At 47.2% G+C, this 15,839-nt stretch overlaps 1 protein-coding gene across 8 annotated transcripts in view; it reads right to left on the bottom strand.

Annotated features, from left to right (window-relative positions):
• The window catches only part of ZHX3 (zinc fingers and homeoboxes 3), a 51,861-nt gene that overhangs the window by 17,266 nt on the left and 18,756 nt on the right, over nt 1-15,839 (bottom strand). For 2 of the 8 annotated variants that reach the window (XM_054218258.1, XM_054218261.1), the window contains exon 1: nt 2,511-15,839. The exons of 4 other annotated variants lie outside the window; for them this stretch is intronic. The gene's annotated coding sequence lies outside the window, so the exon portion shown is untranslated. 2 more of the 8 variants (XM_054218259.1, XM_054218260.1) reach the window with 1 other exon arrangement.

The following is a 15,839-nucleotide window of genomic DNA, read 5'->3' as shown; positions in this document are numbered from 1 at the left end:
TAACGGCAGCCTGAGAGAAGCCACGCAGGCAGGAAAAGACTCTTCGCATCTTATTATTTTGCACTGCACAAATGTACAAACACACGCACAAATTTCAGCAGTTTCGAGCTTCAAGCAGCATCACATAGTCAACATTTGTACTAAGGAACAATTTCTCTTTATGTCAACTGGTCAGGGTGCTTTGTAGCTTAAGCCTGGCTTTGAAAACGCGTGTACAGTTTAAAGGCAGTGGAAGCTGATTGACCGAACAATCGTATTCATTCTCCATTACTTGGCAGGCCTAGAGTAGAAAAGCGTCTTTTCCATTTAGGCTGGTTAAACAGAGCTATTCATTAAAATTTCACCCTTCTACAAACTGCTGTACTTCTCCATTTAAAATTTGCCTTTAAGAGAAGACCTCTCTCCTCTGCCCCCCAACACTCCCCATCGCCCTGTTTCAAGCCGTCACCCGTTTACGAGCTGTGTTTTCCGATTGCTCTCGTGCTTCCAAAGCAGCAGCAACTCGCCTTTGCTGTCGTTACCTGGGTAGAGGCTGGCTGGCTGCCTTAACACTCGGGGACTAATGGTAATTATCTCTGCTTTATTTTTTCAGATGAGCACAAAACCAAGCGAGATAGAAGGCTGGAATGGGGCGGCTGAAACAGAACGCGATTAGAGTATAAAAATAGGTCACTAGGATAATATAACCTTTAGACTATTGGCAATGTGCCCCCCTTAGAGACAAGCCTGCGTGCTATATTTCAGGAGAATGTCAGGAATAAAAAAAAAAAAACTGCAACGCACATCAAAACAAAACCACTGATCATCCCTCGGAGCTTTGCATGCTTCTGTTTGAACATCACTAACATTAATTCACTCACTCCTTTTCCTCTGCCCTCGTCCATTTGATCGAGCACAAAATAAATGTTATGCAATCACGCCATTAACATCTTCCAAAAAAATAATAATCTCTTTTGGCATAGAGGCTTCATTACAGATTTGCTCCAAGTTACACTACCTTAGCAGGGTTCGCAGTCCCAGCATCCCAGGGACCCACCTCCATAGCATCAATCCTCACATTCTGTCCATGTTGCAAAACATTCCTGGCGTTCCCCCAAAGGAAAAGGTCCAGCAGACAGATAATCATCTCTCGACAGAGCCAGCTCCGAGGTTAACGCTACCAGCAGAGGACACCAGATAGCATTAATGGAGCTTCAAGAAGTCCCTCAGCTCATCAGTATCTGGGTCTCCCATCACCTCACACTCAGCTGGTGAATACCAGCGGGGTGGTTTTTGCCCGAATGGGACAGTATGAGAACATCAGTCATGTTTTTAAATGCACAGGAGCTCCAATTTCAGCCCCTTGTGCTTTCTCTGGGAGGTTTTCTTTTCGCTTGCATTGTCCAGGATCTGCTTGTGATTGCTGCTCGATCACAGGCACCTCAAACGGCCCCACACAGGCCAGTAATATTCTGCCACACCATGTTCAAACTTGCTATGTGCATTGCGATCCCACGCTTAGAGCTTATTACCAACCATTGTCATTTAGGTAGGGCAAGACCAGCTTTGGCAGATGCAGCCCATTGGAATGCACGTGAGAAGGGGTAGATTACACCTAAAATATACTTCTTTGTAGGTTTTATTATCTGATATTGCTGAACTGGCTCCAAGCCAAAAAAAGATATCGGGGAGCCTGGAGTAAAGACTCCCGGTTCCCAAAGCAAAATGAGAACCAGAGGTAGATCTTGGTCCGTGCTAAGTTTCTGATAAGGGTACTCAACTCTTTTAAATCAGTGGGAGACGCTCGGCCAAGCTGGTGAGGAGTTGGCACCTGATGGCAACAGAGCATGTGAAGCACAGAAGCCCGCCGTGCTCTCAGCGCTGCCCCAGCTGCCCCGTCCCAAGGAGCCACCTTGGGGGAAGCCTCTGAGTTCTGTGGTTTGGAAGCACTTCCGCTCACAAACCCACCTCCAGGTTTGCACATCCACCCCCATATGGGTCACCCTATTTGGGGGCCACCACCCCAAATTTGGGCACCACAGTTCTAGATGCCAGCACTAAATTTATTGTTAAAAAAATAATAGCATCAGCTTTTACACCAGCACCGAAACGACCCCGCTGCACAGCCACAAACCCAAAAGCCTCCTAGAAGGTCTCACGGATTTCTCACCGAGCATCCAAGTCCCTTGTGCAACGAAGAAACACTTGCTGAAGACAGGCTGATCACCAGCTACTGAGTGGCCATGTAAGGGACAGACCCGCAGCAATTCCAGGGAAATAAAGAGTGTCCAGAGCTTTAAAATGAGACGTGGGTGGAAACGACTAAACCAAGCTATTAAATAGTACCAGACAGCAAGCGTAGGGCGCCGGAGCTGATCATCTGCAGCACAGACTGAAGACTTAAAGTGCTGCAGCCCCTTCCCAGCTGAGCATTTTTGGATTACTTCATCCACCGTGCCCTTTTGCAATATGCTAGCTTCGAACGCTGCGTTACGTTCTGGCTCAGCATCAGCTCCCATTCCCCCACTTACAGTTGCTATAACCAAAAAGACAACTGCAAAATACTTCAGCTGAAAGCAAGGAAACGGGATTTTGGCAGGTCGGGATGGTGGATTTTTTCTTTTTTTCTCCCCTGTGGATCTTGCTTCAGAGTCGTCCTTTCAGACCTTGAGTGCAGCCGATGGCTTTTGCAGCTTATTGAGTCCGCTGGTTTATGGCAATGTTTTTCTGCTCACTGAACTGGCTCATTCTTTTAGCAGAACAAACTGTTCCACGTTGAGGCAGGAGTTGGCTGTGTTTTAACAAAGGATTTTTCCCTTCTGACAGTGTTTTGCAAAAGACCCAAAAAAAGGAGTTTGGAGCCAAGTTACAAAAGGTCAGGAGAGGCGAGTCAAGCACTGGGTGTAGTTCCTGTATGTCACAGCCAGTCAAGGAAATGGGTGGGGAGAAGAGGAATGGCATTTCGAGCTGCGATAATATGTATAAAGAGATATTAATGAGGAATGGGCTTTTGAATGAGGATGGCAAGTATGCAGGCACTATAATTTTTGCTTTACAAGAGCAGGCTTGTTAGGTAGGCTGAGGTCTTCCCAATCATTTATCCATGTGAAGTATGCATTTGAGAGAGTTCAAGTAGCACTAGTAGCAAGAAAAAGGCAGTTTTATTTGCTTCCCCTCCCCAAGCTGATTTCAAGGAGTTACGTACTCTCATCTCCCGTCAGCGACATGAATATTCAAAAGGCTGTTGCCAAGCGAATGCCAGTCAATCACCAGCACAATGCTGGAGGAAAGAAATACTGGGCTGAGAGACCTGTGTGGGACTGAGACTTTGTCCCCCCACCCCCCCGGCCCTGCTCTAGCATCCCAACCATTTTTAATGTTCCACGTTGAGGCAAGGTACTCTGCAGAGGTTTGCTGGGTGCCACGGCTGCTCTGCCTGCTCCTTTCCCTGCCACGCAGCGGGACAACACTGCTAGAGCGGAGCTGCTGCAGGGAGGGTGAGCATCCACTAGCAAGGGGGCTACGGGTGGGGAAGGACCCCAGCACTGTGGTCCCACCAACACAGCCCTCCCTAGGGAGCTGATGACAGATCTTCCCTCTCCTAGACTAGGACGACAGATATTTTTGGCGTTGGATGGACATGTTCCTGGTGAGGCCCCACTCCCTGTTCAGCAGCAGCAGCTGGTAGAGTCAGGGTCTTTCTGGGCTATGCATGGTGCATGGACAAACCAAGATGGCCAACTCTGGCCTTGCAGATGTTGGGAGGAGGGGAGCCAAGGGGATCTGCAACAGTTGACAGTATGTCACGCCTAATACTCAAGCTTTTCCAGGCCTCGGAGGATCCCTGAATAGAAAGAAACCACCCACTCCTGGAACACAGCCACTTTTGTGGCTGGAAGGGGCAGATGTTCAACCCCATACAACAATGCAACACAACAGTTGAGATTGTAAGTGAAGAATGCTGCATCCACTTAAAACTGAAGAGGGAAATTAGGGACAACGTCTAATTCTAGAGCTACCACTCGGTTCCGATGCTTACAGTTCACATACCTACTCTGCAACAGTGGCACAGGGTTTTCTTCCATTGCCTTAAATAGACAATACCCTGGCCTAAAGCGTTGAACCACAAGAACTTCAGAAGCATATGGTCAGACTGGCAAGTATTCAGCTCCTTCAGCTGAAACACCACTTTCCAAAAAAAGTCCAGCTCCTTTTTAGTACCTACATAAATGACAGACTTCCAGAAGTGCCCACTTCTCAATAGGTCCTGCTGGCATACAGGAGGGCGGACCATTAAAAGAGCTCAACATCCTAACGGCCAAACCCCTGCTGAGATATGCCTGATGAGACGCCAAGCTTCAGAAGTCCTCCTCATCGCAGCTAACATGAGGTGCTCCACCAAGCTAACAAGAGCAGCAGGCATGGAGAACTACATTGTCCCTACCACCAAACCCTCACCCACTGACCCTCCTTCTCCCTTTCTCTGAAATACTCGCCATTTCTTTTAGGATTGACAGTAAGAGAAAAATGGATTTGGGATTTCATTCGAGATCTCAGTGGGCGAGATCCAGGCGTCCAAATCACACACCTGCCAGCCAAATGCAATCCTTGTCATCTGCTCTCTGGTTTGAAAACTGTATTTGCTCAAAACCATTTGTCAAGCCACAAGCCAAGCAGAGATACAGAACAAAGTTCAAGGGTTATTTGTGATATGAACCGTGCTTGTCAGGATTCTTCTCCTTCTCCAGCTGTTTAGTGACACTTGGAATGGATTGTCCTTACTGGAAAGTCAATTATTTTTTTAGTTGAAAACTCAATGTCCTCTGTAGGTCAGCTGTGAGCTGAAAGCATCCCAGTTATTTACTGCTGGAAGCTAAAGGAATTTCCTTACTCTCAGAAGACAGACATTTAAAGTTAGTTTCAAGTACAGTTGTGATAAACAAATCATGTTCTCCTCCTTTCCCTCTCCTGGTTTTTTGTTCATTTGTTTGTTTTTTAAACCATGCCTTCTGGTATAACCAGCCTTTTCTTTAGCTGCCCTCGGCCACTCCTCATTTTAAAATTCATTCAACAAGGATGCAGGGGAACTACAGACATCTTCTGAGAAAAATCAGCGAAGCCAGATCCCTGCTTTCAGAGCTCTCCCTTTGACACTTGATTCCCTGGGGACCTCATTTGTTGAACACCATTAAAAAGGAAACCCAAACACCAAGTATTTGACTTTTTCCCCCCCCTGCCTGTGAAAAGCGGAAGGTTGCGAGTTGGGTTGTTACCTTCCTATGGGGGACGGAGGTTCAGGACTTCAGCTCTCTGCCAGTGGCCAACTGGTGGAGTCTCCCAAGCTCACCAGTCCACTCCACGTAGCCTGCTCAATAGTTGGGCGATGCAAACAGCTTTCAGCAGGCCGATGAGGAAGACAAGAGGTGTTTTAAAATGGTATGATGGCCCAAGTAAAAGGTTTGGGGTTTCAGACTGAGGTCTCCTGCAAGCTTTTATTCAAAATATTGATATACTCGTTAATTTGTGGATGACAAGGCCTTGATGTAAGGACTTTCTTTTAAAAAAATTCAGATATGCTGGGAGAATTGCTTCCTTGCCATGTGTTAGCGAGTCTACCCATGAACTGCCAGCAATTACTAAGCCTCTACTCTGTATTCAAAGCTCTATACAATGGAGTTTATTATTTTTAAGCCTTTCAGACATTAATGTAGTGAACTTAAGAGAGCTATTTGGAAGATTAAGATTCCAACATCACCATATTATTCAATTTAGCTGCAACGCTGAACACTTATTTCTGTAAAGAGTCACAGCTAATGCTACATTTGCAACTGCCAACAGAGACAAATACTTACAGCTTTAAGTCACATTGCAGCATGGTCTTGTAAACCAAATTTAGGAAATAAGAACAAGGAAATTACTATCATTATACAAATACTGCCCAATTACTGCCAAGCCATACTGAACCTATCTTCAGGTCTTGGCCACAGGCTTCAAAAATACACCCCTAGAAATTACAACCCAAGGAAACTCCTGCTTTCTGTGCATGCAGCCAGGTGTGAAGTTACTAGCACATCTCCAACAGCTGTATATGATTAGTTTTTTAAATATTTAAGATGCTCATCCAAGTGCAGCGAGGCTTGCCACCACCTCACTGACACAGCTCATTGCCTGCTCGGGACAGTCCCGCACAGGAGAGACGCAGCTCTGGGTTTTGACAGCGATGGATGTGCCAACACCAGGCTCCTGCCACACGTGTCTGGGTCTCGCCTTCTGTGTCCTCAGCCCATCCCCACCAGCGGGTGCTGGCTCACCTTGAAAGAACGACACCACTCGTTTTTCCAAAGAGCTCTGCGCAGGTCCCTTTGCAGAATTAAGGCCACTGCTGAGCCACATTGCTGCCTCGGCTCCCCACTGTCCTATTTTGGGGCCGTTGCGGGTGCCATAGAAACATGTAACGACTGCAGCTGGGAGGGACCGCTGGAGGACATCTGGGCCAACCCCCCCGCTCCTGGCAAAGAGTTTCCACCAATTCTTCACCAGGGAGGCGAAGCTGCCTATCAGTACCCAGCTCCTGTTTCCTATGGCCTTCTGCTGCACGGGTACAGAACAGCTTTCTGGCCACTTGTGTAATTTACAGAGACCGTTGAAAAATATTTCTTTCAAAAATTCTGATAAATTGCTCCAAAAAAAAAGAAAAAAGAAAAAAAATAATGAAGTGCAGACAGGTCCCAAGACTTTTTGTCTCTTCCTGTGACAACGGCAAATAGAGTTTACTAATAGCTGCTTTATTTGCCCAAATCAGACATGCAGACAGGTGACATAAAGGGGAGCAATGGAAGAAAAAAGGGAACGGATTTGTGCCTGCTTTCTATCATTAGGCTGCTTAAAGGAGAGCCGACTGTTGCATTTTGCCCTCCTGAAATCATCCCGCCCTTCGCAAACAATTGTGTAAATTAGACAAGATCGGGTGTAGGACTAGCAGGATGGGAACAACACCCTTCCAGGGGAATAAGGGAATAACCAAGGAATTAAATGAAATGAGAGGCAACAAAAAAAAAAAAAAAATCAGTTTGCCTGTTTGAAGGCTCTCATTTCATTACAGCTGATTTAACTTGAAGTCTTTGGAGAAAAGCTGTCTTTCAGGAATCTAAAATTTCCCAGTCCTTCAACAGAATGCAAAAAAGTTCTCCTTGCAAAGTATACCATGGATAACAGAAACATACCTGATTTACACCACCAAAAGCAATTCACAGCCTAATGCTGTAACCACAGAGAAACAGAAATCAAGACTTCCTCCTCCTTTTTCAGAAAGAAATGAAGGGTGGTCTCATTACACCAGTCTAAAACACTCATCATCATCATTAGGGTGAACGGCACAGTATATATTATTAACTCTGCTTAACATAACTAAGAAAACAGCAGGATAAAACTAAATTGCAGGAGGAGTCAGCACAGGGGACCATACTGTAAAAATAACATTTCTGTTGTGTCAGCAGGCAGTCTGCAAATACAGGAACGGGAAGGACCGGCTGGTTCGGGGGCTTGGTAATGGCACGATGGAGCCTTTCATTTCTAGGGCAGAGGTCCTTATCGTAGGCAAGTTAGCAGAACATGGACCTCCAGGCACCTGCTTTCTTCCTTGGGCTGGGAGAGAGCAGACTCGGAAGCATCTCAGTGATACTGTACCAAAATGACAGCGTGTCACGCTAGATAAAGCTGAGGACAGCAGGAATTCCCTCCATACACACCTGCCGACAAAAGATTAAGCAAATAGTTGTCTACAGTGTCAAGGAGCAAGGGGAAGAGGTGTTCATGGTCTGCAGGACTCGTCCCCAGTCAAGTGGGAAGCAGACAAGGTACCTTTGCAGTGAAACCTCACAAGGGTCATGCTCTTAAGATCAGTCACACAAATGCCTGCATACCCGAGTTGCCAGGATCAGGCAGAGCAGCCAAGTGAGGGGGTTCATTAAGTGAACTCTTCCTGGATTAATGCTGTAAAACTGTACGTACCTTCCAGCGACAGCTGGGAAAGTGGTTTGCAGCACTGTCCAAAACACTGAAGAGCTATAGTGCCAGTCTTTTTGAGGTTCTTCTAGACCATCTGCTTTCACATCAAAAGGACTCAGCAATCACTAGGGGCAGCATGCAAATTTCAGGGCCAGCTGCTCCTATCCATACCTTTCATCCTCTCCCCCTTTCTAAAATCAGGCACAAGTCTCATCACCACCTGGCAAGTGCTGGTGAGTGGTGAAAAGCTGCTAGTGAGGAAGATACCCTCACCTTTTAGCTTAGACAAGTTGCCATCTCGGGCAAGGTCCCATGGGACTGCAGCTCCCCGCTGGCCAAGCCTTGCTCACAGAAGGATATTCAAGTTACAGCGAGCAGCACACCACTTGCCGTCCCTCGGAGCATTCAGGTGTTCTGAAACCATTCACCAAGAATCATCTGTGTTAGGAAATTCCTGTGAGCCTCCTCCTCGTTGCCTGGCATCTTCTCCTCTTCCCTCCCTTCCTCTGCCAGCAGTATCACAGAAAGGTTTGTGTTGGAAGGGACCTCTAAAGGCCATCTAGTCCAACGTCCCTGCCATGAGCAGGGACATCTTCAACTAGGTCAGGTTGCTCAGAGCCCCATCCAACCTGATCTTGAATGTTTCCAGGGATGGGGCATCTACCACCTCTCCGGGCAATGTGGGACAGCGTTTCACCACCCTCTTTGTAAAAAATTTCTTCCTTATAGTCTAAATCTACCCTCTTTTAGTTTATTATTTCCATGGCATTTTAGATTTTCCCCAAGGGACGCTAGCTGAGCCTCTCCCCAGAGCATCTCCTTTTAGGATCCTCCAAGAGACAACTCTGAAGGCTCTCAGAAGTCACATGTCAGTGTGAACTTCCATACACCCGCATGTCAGTCTGGAGCTCACCCTCCCCAATGCACAAAGCGGCTTGAATAATTAAAAAACCCACAATGAGCATCAGGCTTGCTGTTCAAGACAGTTTTACTGCAAGAGGGTTCCCAGTGACAGGCAGAGCCCAAGGGAAGAGCTGGCAGACCTACCTGAAGTCTGAGGTTTACAACCCCCTGGTCTCAAAGCAGCCCCAACCCATTATCCTACCCTGGATGGCAGGTGCTGCCAGCTGCCCAGCCTCGCAGCGTCCCACCCGGCATGTCATTAAACAACCATCAAGATACCTTAAAGTGGAAAGTGTTTGGGGTTTTGATTTCCTAAAAAGGGCAAAATGGAGATTAAAGCAAAGCTTCTGTCCAAAAGGGATGGATTTTCCCCAACTGCTGGGTCTGCCTCTTCCATAAGTGATAAAAACTTCATACGACAAATATTCACACCAAAGATGAAAGAGCTGGCCCTAATTTACATTCTGCTGCTCAGTTGCTTTGGTGTGCTTCTCAGCAGCCTGCACAAGCCATTGAACCCAACTATATGACCGGGGGAAATAGAGATATCTGTATTTTCATTATTTCTGGAGAGTCAGATATTCCCCAGGAGCATCTTTACCCACCCACAAACAGCATGAGGCCTGATTTTCTGCCACATCTCAAAGATGCTCATTTCCATCTACTCAACCCCAGCATCCCACACCGGCTGGAGCTCAGTTGCTGCCGGAGGTGCCGACACGGGGAGGGGGTCTCAGGGCAGTGGCTCTCCCAGATCCACCCCTGGCCCATAAGGATCTTGCAGAGGGAAGAGGGGCTGCCTTCAGGACAAAGAAGGCTCAGCATCGCTCCTTCTGCAGCTCTGCTGCACCTGAAATGCAGGCAGCTGAAGGTGGCTCCTGCCAGTGCCTGGATGCGGCTGTCATGTGGGCTTATTCCATGGCAATAGCAAGGAGTCTTCATGGCACGACATGGGAGCCAGCAAGCCCCCTGGACCCCTGGTTGCGTGCCTTTCCAACAAGGAGGTTTTAGCATGTTTCAGGGATGCCAAAAAGCCTCTCTTGACATTTAGGAAGTAGTAAAGAGGTGGTCAGCACTGCTAACCCCCATGGGAAAGAAGGAAACTAAAGTGAGGAGAGATGAAACAATCTGCCTGACATACGTCCGCACGCTGTAGCACCAGGTACCAGCATCTTTATTCACAAAGCCATCACCTCTCCCTAGCATCCACACGGGTTTAAAGCAGAAAGGCAGCACAGGAGCAAATGCAGAAGAATACATTAAAGGAAAACTTCATGCTGAAGCCAAAGGAGCATCAGAAAACCACCCTACCCAAACTGGCTATCGATTTAACGCTAAGTGAAAAACTGGAAGTGATATTATGGAGGGCTTCCCCACTCCAGGAGCAATTGCATTGCTAGTGCATATCTGCAGTTCTGCAGGGAGCCCCAGGATCTCACATAGCAAGAGCTCTGGGCACCTATAAACCATTTAAATGGATCATCCTGTTCTGTTTTCCCCAGCAGAACAGAAGAAAGGCCTATGAGATGGTCGTGCTTTCTACTCCATCCAGGTTCTTCACACACTGGTTATAGAAAAGGGTACGGACCGCCTTCCCACTGCCACAGCTCCTGGCTGGATGGGAAATGTTGTCACCGGCGTGTTACAGAAAGGGAAATGAGGCACAGAGCAATTTTAAATAACTCACCCAAGGTCACAGGAAGCTTATAGCAAAGCAAGTACTTGAACCAGGACTTGTGAGTCCCCAGTCTAGTTATTTATCAGAGATAATCCTTTTAATTGGTCACCTTTAGTCAGAAATCCTCCCAGTTTGCATACAAAAGCACTGCCAAGAGATTATGCTGAATTACATCGGCACAGAGAATTATTACAAGTTTCCCTTCCAGGCCAACACGCTTAAAGGGTTGTTTTGGAAATAAAAGAAAACTTGCAGCGTGTTCGGTGTGCTGGAACAGACAACTCCCCGAGTGCTGCAGACAGATGAACCACCAAAGTGCTTGTAAGGCTCCAGATCAAGCTGGGAGATAAGGAGGTGTTTTTCCTCCCCAGTTAATCGCATTGTTTTGAAGGCCTCCAGTAAGTAAGAGCTTACTGGTTCCTAAGTTTCACCTTGGATTTGCATCTTCATTCATAAATACCTCTGGATAAAACAGAATATTGCAGCCTTAGCACTGAGCCAAACAGCAAAAAGCCTTTCCCTTCGCACGAGGCCTCTCCTTGAACCTGGTATGCCATCAAGCTTCTGTTGCTACAAAAACAACCGAATGGACTTTACCCACGCTTTCACGGACCATGGGCACAGTTCTTTGCCTTCCTAAAGAAAATCTGCCTACAGCATAGGATCACAGAATTGCCGAGGTTGGAAGGGACCTTTCAGATCACCTAGTCCAACCATCAACCTAACTCTGACAAAAACCATCACTAAACCATACCTCTAAGCACTATGTCTACCCGTCTTTTAAATACCTCCAGGGATAGTGCCTCAACCACTTCTCTGGGCAGCCTGTTCCAATGCTTAATAACCTTTCCAGTGTAAAATTTTTTCCAAATATCCAATCTAAACCTCCCCTGGCACAACTTGAGGTGGTTTCCTCCTGTCCTATCGCCTCTTATTTGGGAGAAGGGACTGACCCCCACCTTTCTACACCCTCCTTTCAGGGAGTTGCAGAGAGCGAGAGGGCCTCCCCTCAGCCTCCTTTTCTCCAGGCTGAACACCCCCAGCTCCCTCAGCCGCTCCTCACAAGGCTTATTCTCCAGACCCCTGACCAGCTTCGTTGCCCTTCTCTGGACCCACTCCAGCACCTCAACGGCTTTTTTGTCTCTCAGTAGACCCCAGTCCGCTCACAGAAACTAGAAACAGCCTTTGCTAAAGCCTTCCATACCCTCAGGGTACCTTCACCAGGCTGGCTGAAGACATCTCAGCAGCATCCAGGTTGGCTGCTCCTGCGAGTCTGGAGGGTAGGGATGGCCGCTGTTGGAGCCCCAGCTGTACCACCTCCCCAGGCACCCTGATGCCTTCCTGGGGGACAGCTCGCCTTGCTCACAGAGCCCAGGCTGCATCACCGATGCTCATCCCCAGCGCAGGGAGAAGCCCACGCAAACAGGAACAGCAAAACCTTCTGACAGATGCAATTTTTAACACAACAGCCAATCAAACCACATCAGTGGATATCTACAGCACTCAGATAATTTTCAGCTGATGACAAATAGTGAAAGTGTTGGGCAAGAGGTTTGGAAAGGGCCACGCAGGATGGAATTTGCCTTTCACGCAATACAATGCAGGCTGCACAGGAGGGGGGTCAAGTAGTATGAGTCTGGCCAAGAAATTTATGCAGCATTTAAGCATCCAGTGGCCTCATTTTTCTGTGTACAAGCAATTTAAGTTGTCACACTGATCTTGTATACATGCTCTCAGCAGACAGGTCAATAAGAAATAAGAGTAGGGAGGGAGGGATGATGGGAAGGGGATGCAAGGGCATCAGGAAAAGAGTCTGAGCTGCGAGTTGGGAAAACTTTACAGTTTACAGACTCCAGCACAGCTTCACAGCTCCATGCTCAGGGCTACGGCCACCTGCTTGGGGAACAATTAGCATTATTCAGTGCTGACCCCCAACCATCACCTTCCTAGGGAGCACTAAACTCCATCAGCTCAACAGAAAGAGAAAAGAAAAGGAAAAAAAGAGAGAACTTTGCCTCCACTAAGACTCTGCTACAGAAAAAAAAACCAACCTCAAGCACCACCAAATTAAAGGGATAAAGGCCAATTTTCTTTTGCAAAGCCTCCGAGTGTGGAATTCTTTACTTTGTGCTCTGCTGCAGATTTGCAGGTGAACATTTGCTCCAGGAAAAATTTCTTTCTCAGGGTGGGAAAATTAAATATATCTTTTCCTCATCTCTCCTTTAGTGGCAGAGCAAAGGCAGCTGTTTGGTGGAATAGCTGATGACAGCCCTGTGAGCACGATAATCCTGCCCCAGCCCATTTTGCTTTAAGACTACTCACCAGAAGACCTTGCTGTCACTCTGCAACACCTGACCATAAACGCCGGTGAGGAGCGCGGTCAATGCTGTATCTGAGACCAGAGATTTCATGGAGAGCACCCAGTTTTGGAAAGCACCGCACGCTTTTCACACCATGGGTCCTATCTTCACTAACACCACGCCGTCTGGCTGGGACAAACCCCTCAGCCCTCTGCAAGAACCAGCTCAGCAGAAGCACCTCCAGCAGGTTATTAGCAACAAGACCAAACTAGCAGCCATGGGCGTCCAGACCCATGGGCCCTAAACACAGGGCTGAAGAGGCGTGACATCAACTATGTCAAAAATTTGCTTGCTTTGAAATCCTACTCCTGCTTATTTATGTTAACAGGAGTACCCAGAGGCCTCAGCCAAGCCAACATCTGCCCTACAAAGCTTGGGCTGGAGAAGTGCATTTGCACATGTAATGGCCACCTCCGTGTAGAGCTCCTGTCCCGTGGCCAGGAACAAGCAGCTCATAATTTTACAGTAGAAATAAATAACAGCAAAGCCCAGGTTTTGAGGAGAGAAGGTGCAGCAGGGATGCAGGCTGTAGCAGAGCTCCTACACAACTGCTGCAAGCCAAGCCGCCAGCCAGACACCACAGACACTGCCATCCCCAGGGCTTTTCCAGTGCTCCCAGAGCAGAGCTCAGCTCTGCCTCCCAGCACACAAAGCACCCTACTGAAAATGCTGTGCATGGAGCCGGACTGCGCTCTGCAAACCCCTGCAAGGATGCAGAAAAGGTTGTTAACCTAAACAGAGAGGTCTGAGATGGATTCGTAGGAAGGATGAAATCAAGAGGTAAAAATAACATTTCCAACACACCAGTGATATACTGAGCCCTTAATCCAAGGGACTATTTACAGGCCAAGAGCATTCCTTGCCGCTCTTACCTTCATCTGTAAGGTCCGAGTCAACAACGGCTTTGGAGAAGCCTGTTTGAAGGCAACAGCCTGGGGAACAGCCGAGCCTGAGAACTGGGATTTGCAGGAGGGGAAAGGAAGTTAAATAATTGAAGGGAGAACTAAGCACAGCTCACTAGATTTTGTTCCACAATCCAAGTGATGAAAGTTGAAAACTCAAAACATTTCCTCCCTGAATGCATTAAATCCCTGTTTTCCTATTTCAACGTCTTCTACTTGCTTCAGCATCCAGAAATGCACTTCCCAAATGCACTGCTAGGAATAGGGTGTTGTAAACAAAGTTTTACCAAAAAGGAAGGTTAACACACAACATATTTTTCCCATTACTTCAATACATCCTGCAAGCTCTGCAAGCTTGGTAAAGAAAGAGTCTATTTAAAAATCTAGGGTGGGGAAGAATTAGCTCACCAAAACCATAAACAGATTTGCTTTGCGCTTTCAGTCCAAGAGAAAAACAAGACAGACTATGTGCATATTGATGCACACAATAGCACAATCGTTTTAAAAACAAATGAATTGGGAGGGAGAGGACACCAGAGGAGGGTGGGGGGAAAGGAGGAGTGGAGAAAAAAGGGGCCAAGTCCTAGAGCAGAGATCCTGAGTTTGGTTCTTAAAGCTCCCTAAGACGATGTTGGAAAGCCTGCGTGTGCCAGCGCAGGACGGCGAGCACGCAGGGAGGATGACACATGTTGCTACAATGCCACGATCTGTCTCTGGGTGCAAGCCCTTGAGTCATAAACGACATTATTTTCTGCAGATGTAACACAAAGGAATCCTTCCCACTTACCCAGTGACCTTCCACACAAAGCATCCAAATGCATTATTACTATCTTTCAGTGGCAAATACGAAGGGATATAAAATTTAATTCCCTTCTCCCTACTCTCCCTCCCAAGAGGCCCTGACTCTGTTTACCAAGGCAGAGTGAAGCTACAGAAGGTTTACCCTCTTCCTGCTGCCGAGCTTTCCATCTATAATGGTAAAACAACCCAGAGAGCAATAACGTTCGCTACGTTCACAAGATTACTGCCATAAGGCATTTGAGGACCCACCTAGTATGCAATTAATTGAGGCGGCTTGAAGGAGGACAGCTCTCAGGAGGCTGGGGGTGCAGGCGGACCCCAGCACTTCACGTGCTATAGCAGGGTCCATTAGCTTATTCCTACCAGTTTAACAGGCTGGATTTAGCCTGCAGAACTGGAAGCGTGTCAGGAAAGCTACAGCAAACAGCATCAGTCCAGTTGCTGTACTCCTGACACTGATTATTTAATAAAGTCTAGAAACAAGCAGTCTCCAGGCGTGCCACAATCTGGGTACAAATCACTCTAGGGTTTGAAAATCCCCATTTTCATGGGGACGCTGTCATTTATCACACAGACATGAATTGGGTGAATGAATTCTCCACCAGTCTGCTCACTAATATTTAAACATAGAGCTTTGTTTCTTACAAATAAAATGGCTTTGCTCTGGTATGAGACCAAATTTCTTCTTCAAAAATTTGGAACGGCCTAATGGAAAACCGGAGTTATTTCCAAGCACACTTCTATCCCCAGAAGTCAAGGAGAAAAACACATCGCTCTCCTGACCCCTCATCCACAAGATGGGACAGATGAACATTTATTAAGTTATATGGATTCTTAGGGGCGGGGAAAAAACACATCAGTGGTCTAGCACAAAGATAGAGGAGCACCAGCCAGGAGAAGGGTACAAACGCACAGGACATTTAAACTCTGTCCTGTTAGCAGCAGGACGTCCAAAAGCAAAAAAAGTGCCCCCTTCTCAGGGACACCTGAAAGCATAACCCAAGACCTGTACTGAGCATGGAGCAGAGCAGCGCTCAAAGGTTAATGGAGCAAACCATTGCACGATCATTTATTTCAGCCATGGTGCTGGAAGAGCCCTCAGAGGGGAATCCCACAGTACACTGAAATATGCCCCATTTCTCTACCCAAGCTACACAAGAGAGAAAGGTGCATGGTCCATATTGCACACGGAGCCTAAGGTGGCAGTGG

The sequence above is a fragment of the Rissa tridactyla genome, chromosome 12 (genome assembly GCF_028500815.1).
Source record: "Rissa tridactyla isolate bRisTri1 chromosome 12, bRisTri1.patW.cur.20221130, whole genome shotgun sequence".
NCBI classification, from domain to species: Eukaryota; Metazoa; Chordata; class Aves; order Charadriiformes; family Laridae; genus Rissa; species Rissa tridactyla.
The sequence above is the reverse complement of the archived record's forward strand: the minus strand, read 5'-3'. Positions and strand labels throughout refer to the sequence as shown.